This window comes from Ascaphus truei, chromosome 2 (assembly GCF_040206685.1).
Source record: "Ascaphus truei isolate aAscTru1 chromosome 2, aAscTru1.hap1, whole genome shotgun sequence".
NCBI classification, from domain to species: Eukaryota; Metazoa; Chordata; class Amphibia; order Anura; family Ascaphidae; genus Ascaphus; species Ascaphus truei.
In genome coordinates this window covers 18,596,816-18,614,316 of record NC_134484.1, presented here as the reverse complement: position 1 = coordinate 18,614,316, position 17,501 = coordinate 18,596,816, and positions in this window count along the sequence as shown.

The following is a 17,501-nucleotide window of genomic DNA, read 5'->3' as shown; positions in this document are numbered from 1 at the left end:
AGGTAGGATACATAGCATCAAAATGAACCTACTACCCCGTATCCTATACCTCTTCCAAACCCTGCCAGTGCCACTCAGACTGAAGGATATACTCTCACTTCAGTCTGAAATATCCAAATTCATCTGGAAGGGGAAAAAACCGAGAGTCAATAAAATAAATATGAAAAGATCTGTGTTAGCGGGAGGCTTGGCGGTACCCTGCCTGTTATCGTAATATAAAGCGGCTCAATTAAGTCATATTATACATTGGCACTCCGACCCTAAATTGAAAAGATGGGTGGAGTTGGAAGGTGCTGCTAGTTCCCCATTGGACCTTAGCAGTTTAATTTGGCTACCTAAAAACTCAAGAAAACACATAGGTCTGCCGCTCACCTCAATGACTAACTCGTTGTCGATCTGGGAAGCTTCCAAAATTAAGAACTCTCTTACATCAGTTAATTCCCTAATGTCCCCCATATGGAATAATCCGAGGTTCGCACCTGGTCTAATAGGCAGTAATTGTTCAGTATGGAGATCAAAAGGATACAATAGGATCAAGGACCTAGAGGGTTTTGATCTTAAAATTAAAACATTCGAACACATCAGATCAGAACAAAATATCCCCCACTCAGAATTCTTTAAATATCTCCAGATAAGAGCATTCTACAACAAATTGGCCCCATACCCCCCCCTGACTAAATTCGAAAAGCTCTGTCGGGCAGAAACCGACACTAAGGGACTTATATCAACGATATATAAAGAAGTAGTCGATCTCTCAGCATCACACCAACACACCCCTGCTTTTAGAAACCAATGGGAGACGGACCTAGGAGAGATTCTAGAGGAGGACGATTGGAACACCATATTTTTAGCCACAGCCAAAAGCTCTATTTGCACCACACTAAAGGAGAACGCATATAAAGTACTCATGAGGTGGTACCTCACCCCACTCAAATTATCTAAGTTCGTGCCAGGTTCCTCCCCCCTATGCCCCAAACAGTGCGGAGGAACGGCCGACTTGTTACATATGCTGTGGTCTTGCCCACGAATAGCCCAAATATGGGACAAGATTAGAAATTGGATACAGAGGATTTTTGACCTCACTATTCCCCCAGATCCTTGGCTGTTCCTCCTGAACAGACCTCTAAAAGATCTAACAAAATCCCAAAATAAATTAATTTCTCATTTTGCAATTGCAACGAGGTGTGAGATCGCAGCACTATGGAAACGCCCCGACATACCAAACATCCCAAAGATTCGAAATCGATTATGGTTTATCTGCCAGATGGAAAAGTTAACGAGTCTGGTTAACGACACTGGTGACAATTATCTAAACGTCTGGCTGCCTTGGTTAGCACAGACAGACATCCCCGGGGTTGAGCGTAACACAATTTGGCATTGATAATGGTAGATGCGTTCTCCTGTAGGAGTGAGCGATTTCAAAGATCCCGCTCTATCTTATATACTTCAACACTCAGGCACCAGCTTACTCATTCTACGACTGACAACTGGAGTATCTCTCGTGACCCGGCGATACCAACATCTAGTAATCAATTACCTCCTTTCCCTATCCCCCCTGCCATTTCCTAACCCTCCTCCCCCTTCCCCACCTCCCCCCCCCCCTTTTTTTTTTTTTTTTCCCCTCTTTTCCCCCCTCAACCCCGGTTCAACCCCATTTTCCACGGCTCAGTAGGGCGCGAAAAGTCGTGGAACCCCCACTTTATATACAGCACAATGTTTCAAAGATTGTATTTATTTTATTACGATGCACAAAGTAACTATGTAATGTATGTTTTATTATATTTCTTACGCAAAAAAATATTTCAATAAAATACAAGTTATAAAAAAAAAAAAAAAAAATATAGGGTAAAAAAAGTAGGGGGCAATGAACGTTTCGGGACCTCTGACGCCCCTTCTGTAAGCCCGTAATGTAAAATTAGTTCCAGTAAGTAGATGGATGGATGGCACACTCACAATAATAAGCCCAGATGTAATGCTGATCATTTGAAAACGCTTGTAGCGTGCCTGTCAGCTGGACGCCTCGTATCTGTGAGCAGTGAAAGCCAGGATATATGCAAATGCTAAAGGGAGTACGTTACCGGTCGGCGTCAAGGCCCACATTTAGTAGGGTGAGCACCTCCGCGATGTTCTGCGGGTGTATTTCCCAGCACGACCGGGGTAAATGAGCCACCGGACTTTGAGCACTGAAGGAGGAAATGAACCGGCAAACAGGAACCTCTTATCTTAATCAAATAGTGCAATGTTCCAAAAAAGAACAGGCAGGAAACATCTGATAAAGTCCGTTGAGTAACTGACGAAACGCGTTGAGTGCGTCATTGCGTTGGAAGCTGTGCTACTGGAGGACTCCTGAGACGTGATCAGCTGTTTCCTGCCTGTTCTTTTTGGAACATTGCACCATTTGATTGAGATCTGAGGTTCCTGTTTGCCTGATTGCAAGGGATTCTGGGAAATGACATTCAAATGAGCACACAATGTGTCACCTTTTGTCTGATAAACCATTGTTACATATAAGCTAATGCTCACTGTTAACACAGCTTTAAAGCACAGCATGGGAATCAGATGCAAAGCCAGAGAAACCATTCACAGACATGTTTCACCCTTAATGGGTTTCATCAGTGTGAAGTTGGTTGTACTGCTGGCTTTGCATTTTCAAGTCTGGAGGGTTTACCATCACGTTTTAAGTTATGGTGGGTGAAAAAGGCAACACAAACCTCCACCGTATTACTTATAGCAAATAAAAAGATCACTTGTGAGCACATTCACAAGTCTTAGGCAGGTCTGCAACCATGCCTTTCACCATTATCCCCAACATACAGTGCTTCCACTGCAGCAAGGGATTCACACAGATGATACCCATTAAGGTTTAACAACCAACTTCACACTGATGTATATATATATATATATATATATATATATATATATATATATATATATATATATATATATATATATATATATCTCAAATAAAAAGATCACTTGTGAGCACATTCACATGTCTTAGGCAGATATATATATATATAGTATGTATCAATCCAGCAGGGCAGCAGAACAGCAAATAGAGGCAGCACTCAGAGGTAAGTGTATAAAAATGATATTGTAACAGACACAAAAAGATTTTTGTGTTTGTTACAATACAATTCTTTATATACTTACCTCTGAGTGCTGCCTCTCTTTGCTGTTCTGCTGCCCTGTTGGTTGGTAACGTTCTCTTTGCAATATTTATGGGACTAGTACCAGGCTTAATTGGATTACAATGTTGGAGTGCTTGCTGTTTATATATATATATATATATATATATATATATATATATATATATATATATATATTGTGACAGGGTCATTGACTTCGTGTATGTGAATAGGAGATGGCAGTATGCATGATATCCAGTAAACGAGGGGTTAACTCAGCTTGTCAAGCAGACCACAGGTGATTTGAATTAAGCTCCTTCACCTGCTTTAAAACAGGAAGAGGAAATACCTCTGGGGTGGCAGTCTCTCTCTCTGAGGCATAGAGGGAAGACAGAGGAAGTGTTAGACAGACACAAGCTGCCCAAAGCGATCCTGTCCCAAGAGGGAAGAATAAAGCTCCCAGGTAAGGAGCCAACTGCGTTTGCTGTACTTTATTGGGCTGGAATAGGTTAGCTAGCCAGCCAGATAGTTAGCCTGCACTTTTGTTTAGCTAGTACCCCGACCGGGGTTAGGATTTTTGTTTCATTTCAATTTTAAAGGGACAGTGTACCCATTGCTTAGTTACCGTTTTTGGACAAATAAACCCATCAGCATTATTTCACCGGAAAAGATGTGTTGTCTCCTCACTTACCACGACAATCCTGTCACACGTGGTGTCAGAAGTGGGATGTCGAACACCCTGTAAAAGGGGCGGAGCTAAAGATTGCATCTGGTGGAAACTGTCCACACGGTAGCTGCCACTATGGAGGACGTTGTGAAGGCCTTAGTACACAGCACCGCTGTCCAGCAAGAAGCTAACAAACAGGGACAGGACAGCACGGCTGCACAACGCGAGACGAACCGGTTATTTGCAGCCCAGCTTGATGTTGTTGCAGACACAGAAGCAGCTGATTGAGCAGCTGACCCAGATTAAAATGGGCTTGTCAAGTACGGCCCCGCCGCGGCCCGTCCAGGCGAACGAGTACCTACAGAAAATGACGCCGCACAATGACGTCGAGGGATACCTCAGGTCCTTTGAGCGAATCGCTTCCCGGGAAAGGTGGGCCCGCTCCAAATGGGCTGGGATTATCGCACCCTTTCTACTGGGGGAAGCCCAAAAAGCATATTGTGACCTTGACGAAGAAGCCGCAGCAGACTGTGACTGTCTGAAAAGCGATATCCTTGCAAGGATTGGTGTGACTCCCGCAGTTTGTGCACAGAGGTTCCATAAGTGGAAATACCAGGAACAGAAGCCGCCCAGATCCCAGTTATGGGATTTGATTCACCTAGCGACCAAGTGGCTAAAACCAGAGGAACATAGCCCGGCACGGATCCTGGAGATGGTGGTGTTGGACCGCTTCATTCGAGCGTTACCCCAGGACCTTCAACAGTGGGTGGGACAGGGAGATCCCCTGTCTTGTAATGCCATGGTTGGCGCAGTGGAGCAGTTTCTGGCTACCCGTGAACTGTCACGCCCCACTCGCACCAACTACAATCCACGTCCCAACACGACCAGTAGAGACAAGCGCTGGCGCCAGGACACACGACCGTTCACACGATTTGAACGGATGGAAAAAAACCCGGATAGGGACAGAAACTCTAAATTTCAGAAAGGGTTTCAAGAACGAACTGGACCAATTGTTTGTTTTGAGTGTGGGGAGACGGGGCATATTAAGGCTCACTGCCCACAGTTGTGTGAGCCAATGGAGTGTGCATATGGTTCTGTGAAATCTGAATTTTGTGGAGTGTTGGGTATGACCCACGAGGGAAAACGTACCCACAACTTCCTCACCACGGTGATGTTAAATGGAAAACCAGTCTCCGCACTGGTAGACTCAGGGAGCAATATTAACTTGGTATCCGGGAAGTTGGTTAAGCCTCTCCGGTTACCCCAGGGTGAGAAGTTGCGGGTATTATGTGTACATGGGTGTACGCTTCCGTACACCACCACTCTGATAAAAGTAAAGGTCGAGGGGCAAGTCATCGAAACTATGGCAGCAGTTGTACCAAAGTTACCCCATTCCCTAGTGTTAGGCTGTAATTTCCCTGGTTTTGACACCCTGATCAGAGGACAGCTCACCTTGAACAATCCTACTCCAAATGAGCTTTTTCCGTTTTCAGACCCCGAATTAGTCGCCAAGGTGTCTAAAACCCCTAAGTCAAAACGAGAACGTAGGACCGAAAAAAAAGAGGTACACCCCCACCCCAGTTAGCACTGGTCACTACTCCTAACGGAGAGAGACCAGAGGGAGAAGAGTTGTCCGAGACAGGGCCTGTTGAGGCTCAGGTATATGAGTTACCCGTGGAGGTAACCGACCAAATTCCTGATGAGGAAGGTTTTGGGAATATAGAACTGTCCATAACTAACTTTGGTAGAGAACAGGCTAATGATCCCCAGTTGAAAAATGGGTTTAGCCAGGCGATAGAAGTTAATGGGGTCCCGGTAGAAGGAACCACAAAGGAATCCTATCCATATTTCTATATTAAGAATGACTTGTTATACCATGTGAGCCAAGAGGAGGGCCAAGAAATAGAAAAATTGTTGGTACCCAGTTCCTTAGTGAGGAAGGTCCTAGAGCTAGCACACTCTCATTTGTTGGGGGGTCATCTGGGCGTAGAGAAGACACAGCAAAGAATCCTAAAAAGGTTTTACTGGCCAGGGCTATATAATGCAGTAAAGAGATTCTGTGCCTCTTATCCCGAGTGTCAGTTGACAGCCCCCCGACCAAGGTTGAGGGCACCAATGATCCCTATGCCTATTATTGAGGTCCCATTTGAGAGGATTGCCATGGGTGGGTCCCTTGGAAAAATCTGCCAAGGGTCATCAGTACATTCTGGTGATCCTAGACTATGCCACTAGATATCCAGAGGCACTACATTTACGTAACACTTCCTCCAAAGCTATAGCTAAGGAATTGTTACAGGTATTTTCCTGACTCGGGATACCGAAAGAAATCTTGACAGATCAGGGTACCCCGTTTACATCTAAGCTTATGCGAGACTTATGTGTAGAGCTAAAAATACAGTCCCTAAGAACCTCTGTGTACCATCCGCAAACGGACGGACTGGTAGAACGATTTAATAAGACGTTGAAGATGATGTTGAGAAAGGTGGTCGCTAGTGATGGGAAGAACTGGGACACCTTGTTGCCCTATCTCTTGTTTGCTATCCGAGAGGTACCACAGGCCTCTACGGGGTTTTCCCCATTTGAACTCCTGTATGGGAGACGCCCAAGAGGGATTCTGGATAGCCTCAAAGAAGAGTGGGAGCAACAAGCTGTGCCAGGGAAAAATGTCGTCCAATTTGTGGAAGATTTGAAAGACCGTATTGCGCATTTTAACCCCATAGTCAGACAGCATCTAGAAGAGGCACAGAGGGCCCAACGGAACCTTTACAACAGACAGGCTACGGTTCGTAACTTCCGACCAGGGGATCGAGTAATGGTCCTTGTTCCCACGGCCGAAAGCAAGCTGTTATCACATTGGCAGGGGCCATATGAGGTTCTAGAACAGGTCGGCCCGGTGAATTATAAAATTCGACAGCCAGACCGGAGGAAGGTAGAGCAGATCTATCACATAAATCTATTAAAAGCCTGGAAGGATAGAGAGGTATGTCTGTCCGTAGTAGCTAACGAATCCAGGAAAGGGGAGGAACCACGTGTTCAAATATCGGCAGAACAACACAGAGAAGCTGTAGATTTGGTAAAGAGGAACAGAGATGTCTTTTCCAGCGTACCAGGGAAAACTAGGATGGTTTCTCATGATATCGTCACCAAGCCTGGGGTAGTCATTAAGATAAGACCTTATAGAATCCCAGAAGCTAGAAGAGGGGCTATTCAGTCAGAGGTAAAGAAAATGCTAGATCTAGGCATAATTGAGGAGTCCCATAGTCAATGGTCCAGCCTTATTGTCTTGGTACCTAAGCCAGATGGGACAATACGGTTCTGTAACGACTTCAGAAAAGTAAACGAAGTCTCGAAGTTTGATGCCTATCCTATGCCACGGGTAGACGAGTTAATTGAGAAGTTGGCGAGGGCACGTTTTCTAACCACTTTAGATCTTACAAAGGGTTATTGGCAAATCCCCTTAACGAGGTCAGCAAAAGAGAAAACGGCCTTCTCCACACCTGATGGTCTATTTCAGTATACTGTTTTACCCTTTTGTCATCATGGGGCGCCTGCAACCTTCCAAAGGTTGATGAATAAGTTGCTACACCCACACTCGAACTACGCCTCAGCGTACTTAGACGATGTAGTTATTCATAGTCCAGATTGGGACTCACATCTAGTAAAGGTTGAAGCAGTGTTAAGAACCTTTCGGGAGGAAGGTCTTAGGCCTCGTTCAGGGTGCTGGCTTCGGGGGCAGGGCGTGCTGACGTGCGTGCTGCCGTGAGCAACAAAGTATTCAATTTGAATACTTGTTGTCAGGGTAGCTACTGGCCTGCCTCCGAAGCCAGGAGTTGCTGCTGACGACAGCTTCAGTAAACGAAAATTTCGTTTCTTGGAGCTGAAGCAGCGTCACAGGGACCAAGGCAGCCAATGAAATCATTCTTCAGAATGATTTCATGACTGCAGCTTGGATACTTTACTCTGCGTCTGTAGCCCCGCCCCCTCCCCAACGCTGAAAAGTTTGCTGGGGGATAATCACAAGTCACCCAGCAAACTCCCAGCACTGCCTCCCGCACGCCCCCCCTCCGAGTCCTCAGCTGCCTCCCTGAACGAGCCCTTACAGCCAATCCAGCTAAATGTTCAGTCAGCCTAGCAGAGGCAAAATATCTTGGCTATGTTGTGGGAAGGGGGACAGTAAAACCCCAGCTCAATAAAGTTGAGGCCATTGAGAGTTGGCCCGTCCCCTTAAAAAGAAACAGGTTAGGACGTTTTTGGGCATTGTAGGTTACTACAGGCGATTTATACCCCATTTTGCAACCCGGGCTGCACAGCTGTCAGATCTAGTAAAGGCAAAGGCACCTGAGGTTGTAAAATGGAACGGTAATGTGGAGACCGCATTTGTAGACCTACGCACAACGCTCTGTAGTCACCCAGTCTTGGTAGCCCCGGATTTTAAAAAGGAGTTTTTTTTGCAAACGGACGCCTCCGAAGTAGGTCTCGGAGCTGTACTGTCCCAGTTTGTAGGAGAAGAGGAACACCCGGTCCTCTATTTAAGTCGCAAATTGTGTCCCCGCGAACAAAGATATGCCACAGTGGAAAAAGAGTGTCTGGCCGTAAAGTGGGCAACAGACACATTGAAATATTACCTTTTAGGCAGGTCTTTTACACTCATAACAGATCACGCACCACTACAGTGGATGCACAGAAATAAAGAAAAGAACTCGAGAGTTACCCGTTGGTTCCTGTCGTTACAACCTTTTAACTTTACGATCCAACATAGGCCAGGCATACTGCACGGTAATGCTGATGCACTCTCTAGGGTGCACAGTCTCGGTGCACGGGCCGCTCCACTCAGTAACGTTACGCTGGGAAGGGGGATATGTGACAGGGTCATTGACTCCGTGTATGTGAATAGGAGATGGCAGTAGCCAGTAAACGAGGGGTTAACTCAGCTTGTCACGCAGACCACAGGTGATTTGAATTAAGCTCCTTCACCTGCTTTAAAACAGGAAGAGGAAATACCTCTGGGGCGGCAGTCTCTCTCTTTGAGGCATAGAGGGAAGACAGAGGAAGTGTTAAGACAGACACAAGCTGCCCAAAGCGATCCTGTCCCAAGAGGGAAGAATAAAGCTCCCAGGTACGGAGCCAACTGCGTTTGCTGTACTTTATTGGGCTGGAATAGGTTAGCTAGCCAGCCAGATAGTTAGCCTGCACTTGTGTTTAGCTAGTACCCCGACCGGGGTTAGGATTTTTGTTTCGTTTCAATTTTAAAGGGACAGTGTACCCATTGTTCAGTTATCGTTTTTGGACAAATAAACCCATCAGCATTATTTCACCGGAAAAGACGTGTTGTCTCCTCACTTACCACGACCATCCTGTCACAATATATATATATATATATACATGTAGAGGTATCAGTACCGTGTTAGCCGAGCTTCAATAATCAAAAAAATAAAAAAATAAAAATATAATAAAATAATAAAATAAATAGATGATACCGTTCTGTGACACAGAACGGTATCATCTATTTATTTTTTTATTTTTTTGATTATATATATATATATATATATATGTATATATATATATATATAGTATGTCTATTTAAACACATGCATATATTGTATGTACTGTATATAAACAGGGAGATAGATTGAATACTATGTAACTATGTAACAGAAAAGAGTTAAGTAGAGGTTCAAATAAAGCACTTCTTGAGTCTGCTTCTCAGAGATAGGAGTGTGAAAGAAATGTATGTTTCCCCTCACTGATCACAGAATGAAAAATAAATAAATTAATTAAACTGTGAAGATTCTATTAAAGAATAAAAGTGTTTGGTGAACATAAAAAATCTCTATGAGAAAATCCATCTAGCAAGTCCGTGACTAATCCCTGCACTTTTGCAGGTGAGAAAACAGAAATGCATAAACATTTCATACATGACTGAAACCTGCTTGTATATTCATTAGAACAGCTTTCTTGCATAATAGCTTTATCTGTCACTTGTAAGTGTTCCAGCTGTAAATGAAATTATGTTCCATGTAGTTGAACAGCTAAAAAAAATCAAATGAGTTTTATAGAGAGAAATTTGCATGTACATTATACCAAGGGAACATGGGTAGAAATTTGGTAGCAAAGATTTATTAAGCATTAACTACACGAGATGGGGAACTATTTTACAATTCAGGTCCAGAGACTCCCATTGGGCTGTTTCTTTATTGACTATGAAGCTATAAATGCAAAATGCATCAATAAAATGGTGCAATCACAGAAGTTGGTACAGATAAAGTAGGTAAAAATAATCCGTTGGCTCTTGTGGAGAGATGGGAGAAAGTGTCAAAGTTCAGCCCCCAAATCTTACACATAAAGAGATGGAGAGAGAGCAAGAAAATAATTTAGTAGCACAGAGAAAGAGAGAGAGAGAGAGAGAGAGAAAGCGAGAGAGAGAGAGAGAGAGCGAGAGAGAGATCTGAGAGAGAGAGAGAGAGAGAGATAAACAAGTAATTAGTGAGAAAGAGAGAAATACATGTTGACATAGAGAGATTTTATCATTTTATTTTGTTAGATTTTGTTTCATTTTTGTTTTTATTGTTTTTGCATTCCGAGCGGTGGCAGAAATCGAAGGAGGGTCTCTGCCCATGCCCCTTGAGAGTAAGGAGGATTTTTGTCACCTCAAGCAGGTCAGGCTGGTGTCGTTGTTGCCGGAGAAGGGCCCAGTTCTACCTTGTCGTTGTCCAACATGATGGGTTTTTAATTGGTGTTACTGGATTTGTTTTCAGCTGCACCATCTCAGTCTACTATGCCCAGCACCTCTACTGCTGCTATAGCTTAGGCACAGGAAGCATAATCAGGTGGGGGTTCCGGAGGTGGAACCCCAGGCAGGGTGAGTGGGTAAGTGAGCACTTGAAGTGGTGAGGAGGTTATAACTTGTGACTGCTGTAAGCCTGCCTTGACAACAGAGGGCATTAGTCAATGTTGGAGAGAGTACAGGAAACATTGCTTGTGGTTATGATTGCTCTTCTTATGAACTTAGTAAGGAGTGTCCTGGATGAAGGTGAGGTGGAGGAAGACTGACGTGCCTCTCTAAGACATCATGGTGGTAGTCCCCAGGTTGGCCTTCATTATATGCAAGCCTCCTCCACTAGCTTGCAGGCATCACAGAGGCACAATCATCTGCCCAGAAGAGCCACCTCCATGGTGTGGAATTACTTCCAATTGCCCCACCATGGCTCACTGACTGACTGTGGTGGTACACTACTTGCTTTGCAATAAAATCTGGGAGAGGCAGCATCAGTAAATGTATTTCTAGATGTGATGATCCTGCTCCGGGTCATCGTGGAAGACCCACCACCACCCACCGAAGGAGGTAGTCACCCACTCCTTTTCCTCGATGACACATGAGGCCCAGGCTGGTTACACGGTCAACCCCTGCTGTGAGAAGTGACTCTATTGATTCCCCACTGATCTCCCCACCTGTGGAACCTCCTTCTCTCCCACATTCACCATCATCATGTGGTGGTGGCATCCACAGCTTCATGCAAAGTTATTTACCTTTGTGATAATGAACCTACTACTTACTGTACCTCAACTCTGCTATTTACTGTGCCCTCATAGAAATGTTACTCTCTCTATCCACTACAAACGTCTCCCTCCTGGCCCACACCAAATATCATCATACACTCTGGATTACTCAATAACCTTGAGCTATCTACTGAATGTTAGTGGAGAACTCTGAAAACCTTTCCACCAACCACTACTCACTCAAATGGAAAACATCACAAATGTACAACTTACAAACAACTACTCAAATGTATATTAGTAGTGTTACTCTCTATAGCAGGGGATATTGAACTTAACCCAGGCCCTCCCCTTTCAATGCTGTCCCATACCCCCAAGACTACCCCTTTCACATTCCAAAAAGGGATATTTCTTGCCCATATACCATAAACCCAAAGCCATAATTCTCACAGAAACATGGCTATAGCCTAAAACATTGGATGCAAATATCTCCATTCAGGGCTTCTCCATTTCTAAAAAAGATGGGTCAAAGAGAAGAGAAGGGGTGTTTTTTAATATTGAAGACACCATACAATTTATGATGCTAAATTGCCCATCAAGCCCATCCTCTTTTGAAAGCCTAGTTGGCAAAATGTGCCTCCCTTTTCTAAGTCTGTTCTTTTTGCTGGCATCTACCACCCCCCTAAAGCCCCATTACAATCCCTGACTGGTATTACTGAGTTTCTTAGCACAATTTCCTCTATGAATGGGAAATGTAAGCAGTTAGTTCTTGGGGATTTCAACAACAATTGGCTTGGTCCTAAAAACAACAAAATCGAGACACAACTCAATCTCACAACCATTCCTTGCTAGACTAGATTCTATCCTCTAGTCCCAACAGAATTCAATCCTCTAGCATCCTACCTGACATTTTCAGTGACCATGTAATAGTGTACTGTATAAGGAAAATCAGACCATCCTAATCAAACTCTAAAGTTCTCTTCCCTAGAACATTTAGAAACTTTAACCCACCGCAGTTTCCGGCTGATCTTATCAACTGCTCTTGGTACAGAATCGACTTACTCCTGATTTTGCTCTCGATTATTTCCAATCAGTGTTCTTAAAAATCTGTGATACCCATGCTCCACTACGTAGAATAAGAGTACGGGGGGCCCACCTTCCGTGGGTTACAACAAACCTCATAGCTCTCTACCATTTTAGGGATGCCTTGTGGAAAAGCTACAAAATAACTGGCACTACCAAGGATCTTAATAACTACAGATCCCTGCGGAATATAGGAACAAGCGAAACAAGACACGCAAAAGCCCAATATTACTCTGACAATCTTCAACAAAATACATAAAATCCAGCTAATTTCTTAAAGGTGATTAAACAATACATTCCAGACTTCTAGCCATCAACAACCATGTTATATCCGTAAGGATGATATTACTCTGATATATCCCACTGACATTGCAAACGCATTCAATGATTACTTTGTGGGGTGTGGTGCTAATTTATTAGCAAAAAGTAACCCGAACTACAAAATTGAAGTGCAATCTGGGAGAACCCCTATAGCCCCACCATCTCCCAACACAGCCCACACTTTTATATTTGTCCCAGTATTTGGAAAGGAGGATACACAAGCGCTCCCTAAATTAAAACGAAGCAGCCAATATGGACCTGATCTGCTGCAATCAAAGTTCGTAGATTTGGTGCCCCAGCCATTGCAAAACCGCTTGCTTCCCTCATCAACTCTATTCTGTATTCAGGCCATATCCCTAAGACCTGGAAAACTGCCAGAGTTATACCAATGCTCGCAAATGGGTACAAAAACACTGTTTCCAACTACAGGCCAATCTCTCTTCTCCCAATACTATCCAAAGTCATGGGAAAATGTGTCCACTCCAAATTATGCGATTACTATGCCAAGACATATTTCCCTATCCAATTCCAATCTGGCTTCCGCCCCAAACACTCCACAGTAACTACCGTCCTAAAAGTTTGCAATGAGATCCAGTGTGGAATGGAACTGGGACAATTTACTGGTGCAATATTTTTAGATTTTGCAAAGGCTTTTGATACTGTTGATCATGCTATCTTGCTAAACAAACTTCAGTGCTCTGGAATAGGGGCACATGCTTTAAAGTGGTTTCACTCATACTTGCCGGGTAGATAACATGTGTCTATCTCGAGTTCTTGCTCTACTCCCTTGGACATCGCCTCTGGTGGCCCACAAGGCTCTTTCCTGGGACCCTTACTCTTTTCAGTCTTCATCAATGATCTTCCTACAGCTTGTAAGGGAGCTTCAACACATGTATGCAGATAACACAATCTTATATGCACACAGCCCTAGCCTCTCTGACCTTGAACACATACTTCAATCTGATTTTTTCAGACTCGAAAACTGTATTTCCCAAAACAAACTGTTTTTAAACACTGACAAAACTGTAACAATGGTATTTGGGACCATGGCTAAACTTCTAAAGCTTCCAATGACCAAACTTCATATCAAAACATACTCTAATATCATCCTAGCCACTGTCACTAGTTTCAAATATCTGGGCATATGGTTTGGCTCCCATTTAACATTCGGGATGCACATTGATACCCTGACATCATAAACTTAGGCCAAACTAGGTGTACTTTATAGGAACAAATCCTACCTAAGCCTGCTGGTCTGAAGGCGCATTGCACAGCAGATGTTAATATAAACTGTAGACTATGGGGACATACAGTAGTATTTAGCCAGCAAAACAGAGTAAAACCAGCATTTCTAAAGTATTGGATGTGGATTGGTGCACTAAGGGACGTTTGTAGGAGAGAAAAGCTGATACTGTCTGCTTCAGAGAGAGAATAAGAGGCAGATTATCAAAGAGTCCCCAAATTTCATGCACTCAGAATCCCACACTAAAATGCAGTAGAAACAAGCAATACACCCTTCAACAATCCTTTTTGCAACTGTTACTTCCCCAGATTTCTGACAAGAGCGCTCTATGACGAGCTTCGACCCTTTCACTAGATCGGGACATTTACCAAGTAATTGGGCTGCTAAACCGCTGCATCGGGCATCCATATTTTTTCCGGCCATCACTAATTCCTGACTGGCACAGGTCTGGTTCTATGTTATACTATTTTTTTTGCAGAATACAGTGCAAAAGGATTACAGTAGCAGCTCACATCGCAGCACCATGTCCATATAAACTGCCACTTAAGTGTCCATCTCAGGTTCGGCAAAAAAATCACCCAAGACTGACACTGATTAGTTGCTACGCTACACTTACCCTGTCTGATTTATTGCAAAAGCATGAACAGCAGCCGTTCACATCAAGGCAATCACGGCTACACTAACTGATACAGATACTAGCTGCGCCCAAACAAACCTATCTAACCGTTCACCCACAGGTCCCGGTGCATATCCTATGAGCGCTCTGCCACGAGCTGCAAAATTTATAAAACAATGAACCCACCGGGTAATCAAATCGCCATACCGGCCGTCCATCTTTGTTTCGGCCTATACTCTAATATTCAAGACTGACATCAGTCATATCAAGATTGCAGCCGCCGATACTAATTGCCTTGTTAGCAACACCATACTACTGCACTAGCTACTATTGCCATGCTAACACAGGACCTGAGTCTGCACATCCGCAATCTGTGACATTTACCTTCAAACTGTCCTTACCTATATTGCAAATCTACCAGGTCGTCCACTTACAGCTCCCGGTGCATGTGCCAAACAGCTCCAATTACCAATTACACGCTGACTTTAAATCTATATTTTCGGTACCAAGAACATTATAGCCAAGTACTACTGTAGTGCCCATGGATATTCTAACACAAACCAGTGGCAATCACCAAAAAGACCCAGGTACACCCAGGTACATTCTGGATACATGACTTAAACTTGCCTTAAACTAGACCCAGCATTTCTGCATTGATTAATAGCCCATCAGATTAACAGCGGGGGTCCCTGGCAGTCCCATTCAAACTGAATGGGACTGCCAGGGACCCCTGCTGTGTTAATCCTACGGGTCATTAGTCAATGCAGAAATGCCTTAAACTTGCCTTAAACTAGCTAGGTTACACCCAGCACATACCCAGAATGTAACCGGGCTAGTTTAAGGCAAGCTTTAGAATACTTGTGGTCTCGTCTGTATTTGCCGCGCATACCACAACAATACGGAAACTGCTTATAATACTGAGCTGTTTACAATATGACAACATGAATTCATTATCAGATTAAAACGCTGAAACTCAATATAGCCGCCCCCATTACGGCACTGTATTAAGAGCACCGGCTCACCAGACAGTCCTGTCAAGGCCAAATATTATATTTCCTATGACAAAATAACACTTACCAAAACAGCGTCACTTGTTGCCCATGTCTGAGTGCTCTCCCACGACTTCACCCAATACGTGGCTCCCACTGTGTGAGGGAAATAAATACATCTGAGGGTAGTATATCTGCAACATAGTATCCACTCTGGATACATAAGTATACTGTACCACACGCATATTACTATTGAGACACAGGGTAATATATGTTCTCATATGCTACCTACCTCATTTTTGAAGTGAAACTTCTTTGCTGGCACTTAGTTAAATTCTCATAGAACTAAAACTCCTTCATGGAGATGAGAATGCGTCACGATTAGGCGCCCCTGCAGGCTCAAAATTCTCACAGCACTATAAGTCATGGATGAGACGAAAAAGCAATCCGGCGTGTGCACGTGGGAGCGTGTGCGCACCCCACTGGCTCAAAATTCAGGCAGCACTCAAAGTCGTTCGTGCAGACGAAAATGTGATCAGGCAAGCAAACAGTGCTTTTATAAGCAATCCGGCCACAGTACCAGTACTTTTATAAGCAAACTTGCCACAGTACCAGTACTTTTATAAGCAAACCTGCCACAGTACCAATACTTTTAGATCCAAACCTGCAACAGTACCAGTACTTTTATATCCAAACCTGCCACAGTACCAATACTTTTAGATCCAAACCGGCAACAGTACCAATACTTTTATATCCAAACCTGCCATAGTACCAATACTTTTAGATCCAAACCGGCAACAGTACCAATACTTTTATATCCAAACCTGCCATAGTACCAATACTTTTAGATCCAAACCTGCAACAGTACCAGTACTTTTATATCCAAGCCTGCTACAGTACCAAAACTTTTATAAGCAAACCTGCCACAGAAACAGTACTTTTATATCCAAACCTGCCACAGTACCAATACTTTTATAAGAAATGTATACTCTCAAAAATCTTTCATTCAATCAAAAACATCAAAATCAAAATACCATTTCAGTGACAAAACACAAAGAATGTGCGTCCTCGGCACACACCCCGTCTTTTAAAAAAAACATTGTTCTATTAAAGGTATTTTATGATCAGTAATATACACACCCGCCATACTGTGGCATTGTACGCAATTCTTTTTGAAGCTCCCCTCTCATCTTTACTTTGCATTATTGCTAGTTACTACAACATTTTAGTGTGGGATTCTGAGTGCATTTAAATTTGGGACTCTTTGATACTCTGTCTCTATCTCTCTCTCTCTGAAGGAGACAGTATCAGCATTCTCTCCGACATAGTATATAGCACGGCTCCCCAAACTCACATTAGCACACTAGACACCCTCTACAATTCAATAAGCAGCTTTGTCCTCCAATGTAACTACAACACACATCACTCCGAAATGCTCAAAGAACTAGATTGGCCATCACTTGAGACCAGACGCAAAGTTAATCTCTCCTGTTTTGCCTTTAAATACATCTTGGGCAAGCTACCCCTGTATCTCAACAAGTTCCTCATTCTTACCACATGCAGCACATATCACCTGAGATCTAACTCCAAACGATTGTTCATATTCCCAATGTTCAACAAAGAATGCGGCCGCTCCTCCTTCTCTTACCGTGCACCTCACACCTGGGACAATCTACCAGAGACTCTCACAGCCACCACCAGTCTATCTTCTTTCAAAACTAAAGCTCTCTCACATTTTAATCTGGTCTGTAACTGTTACATACGCCTATCACATATATTATCTTTAACTGTGCATGCAATGTATTTATATATAATGTATAACCCTGTTCACCTCATGTAACTGTGTATTTGTAACAATGTATCTGTCATCATAACTCTGTGCCCAGGACATACTGGAAAATGAGAGGTAACTCTCAATGTATTACTTCCTGGTAAAACATTTTATAAATAAATAAATAAA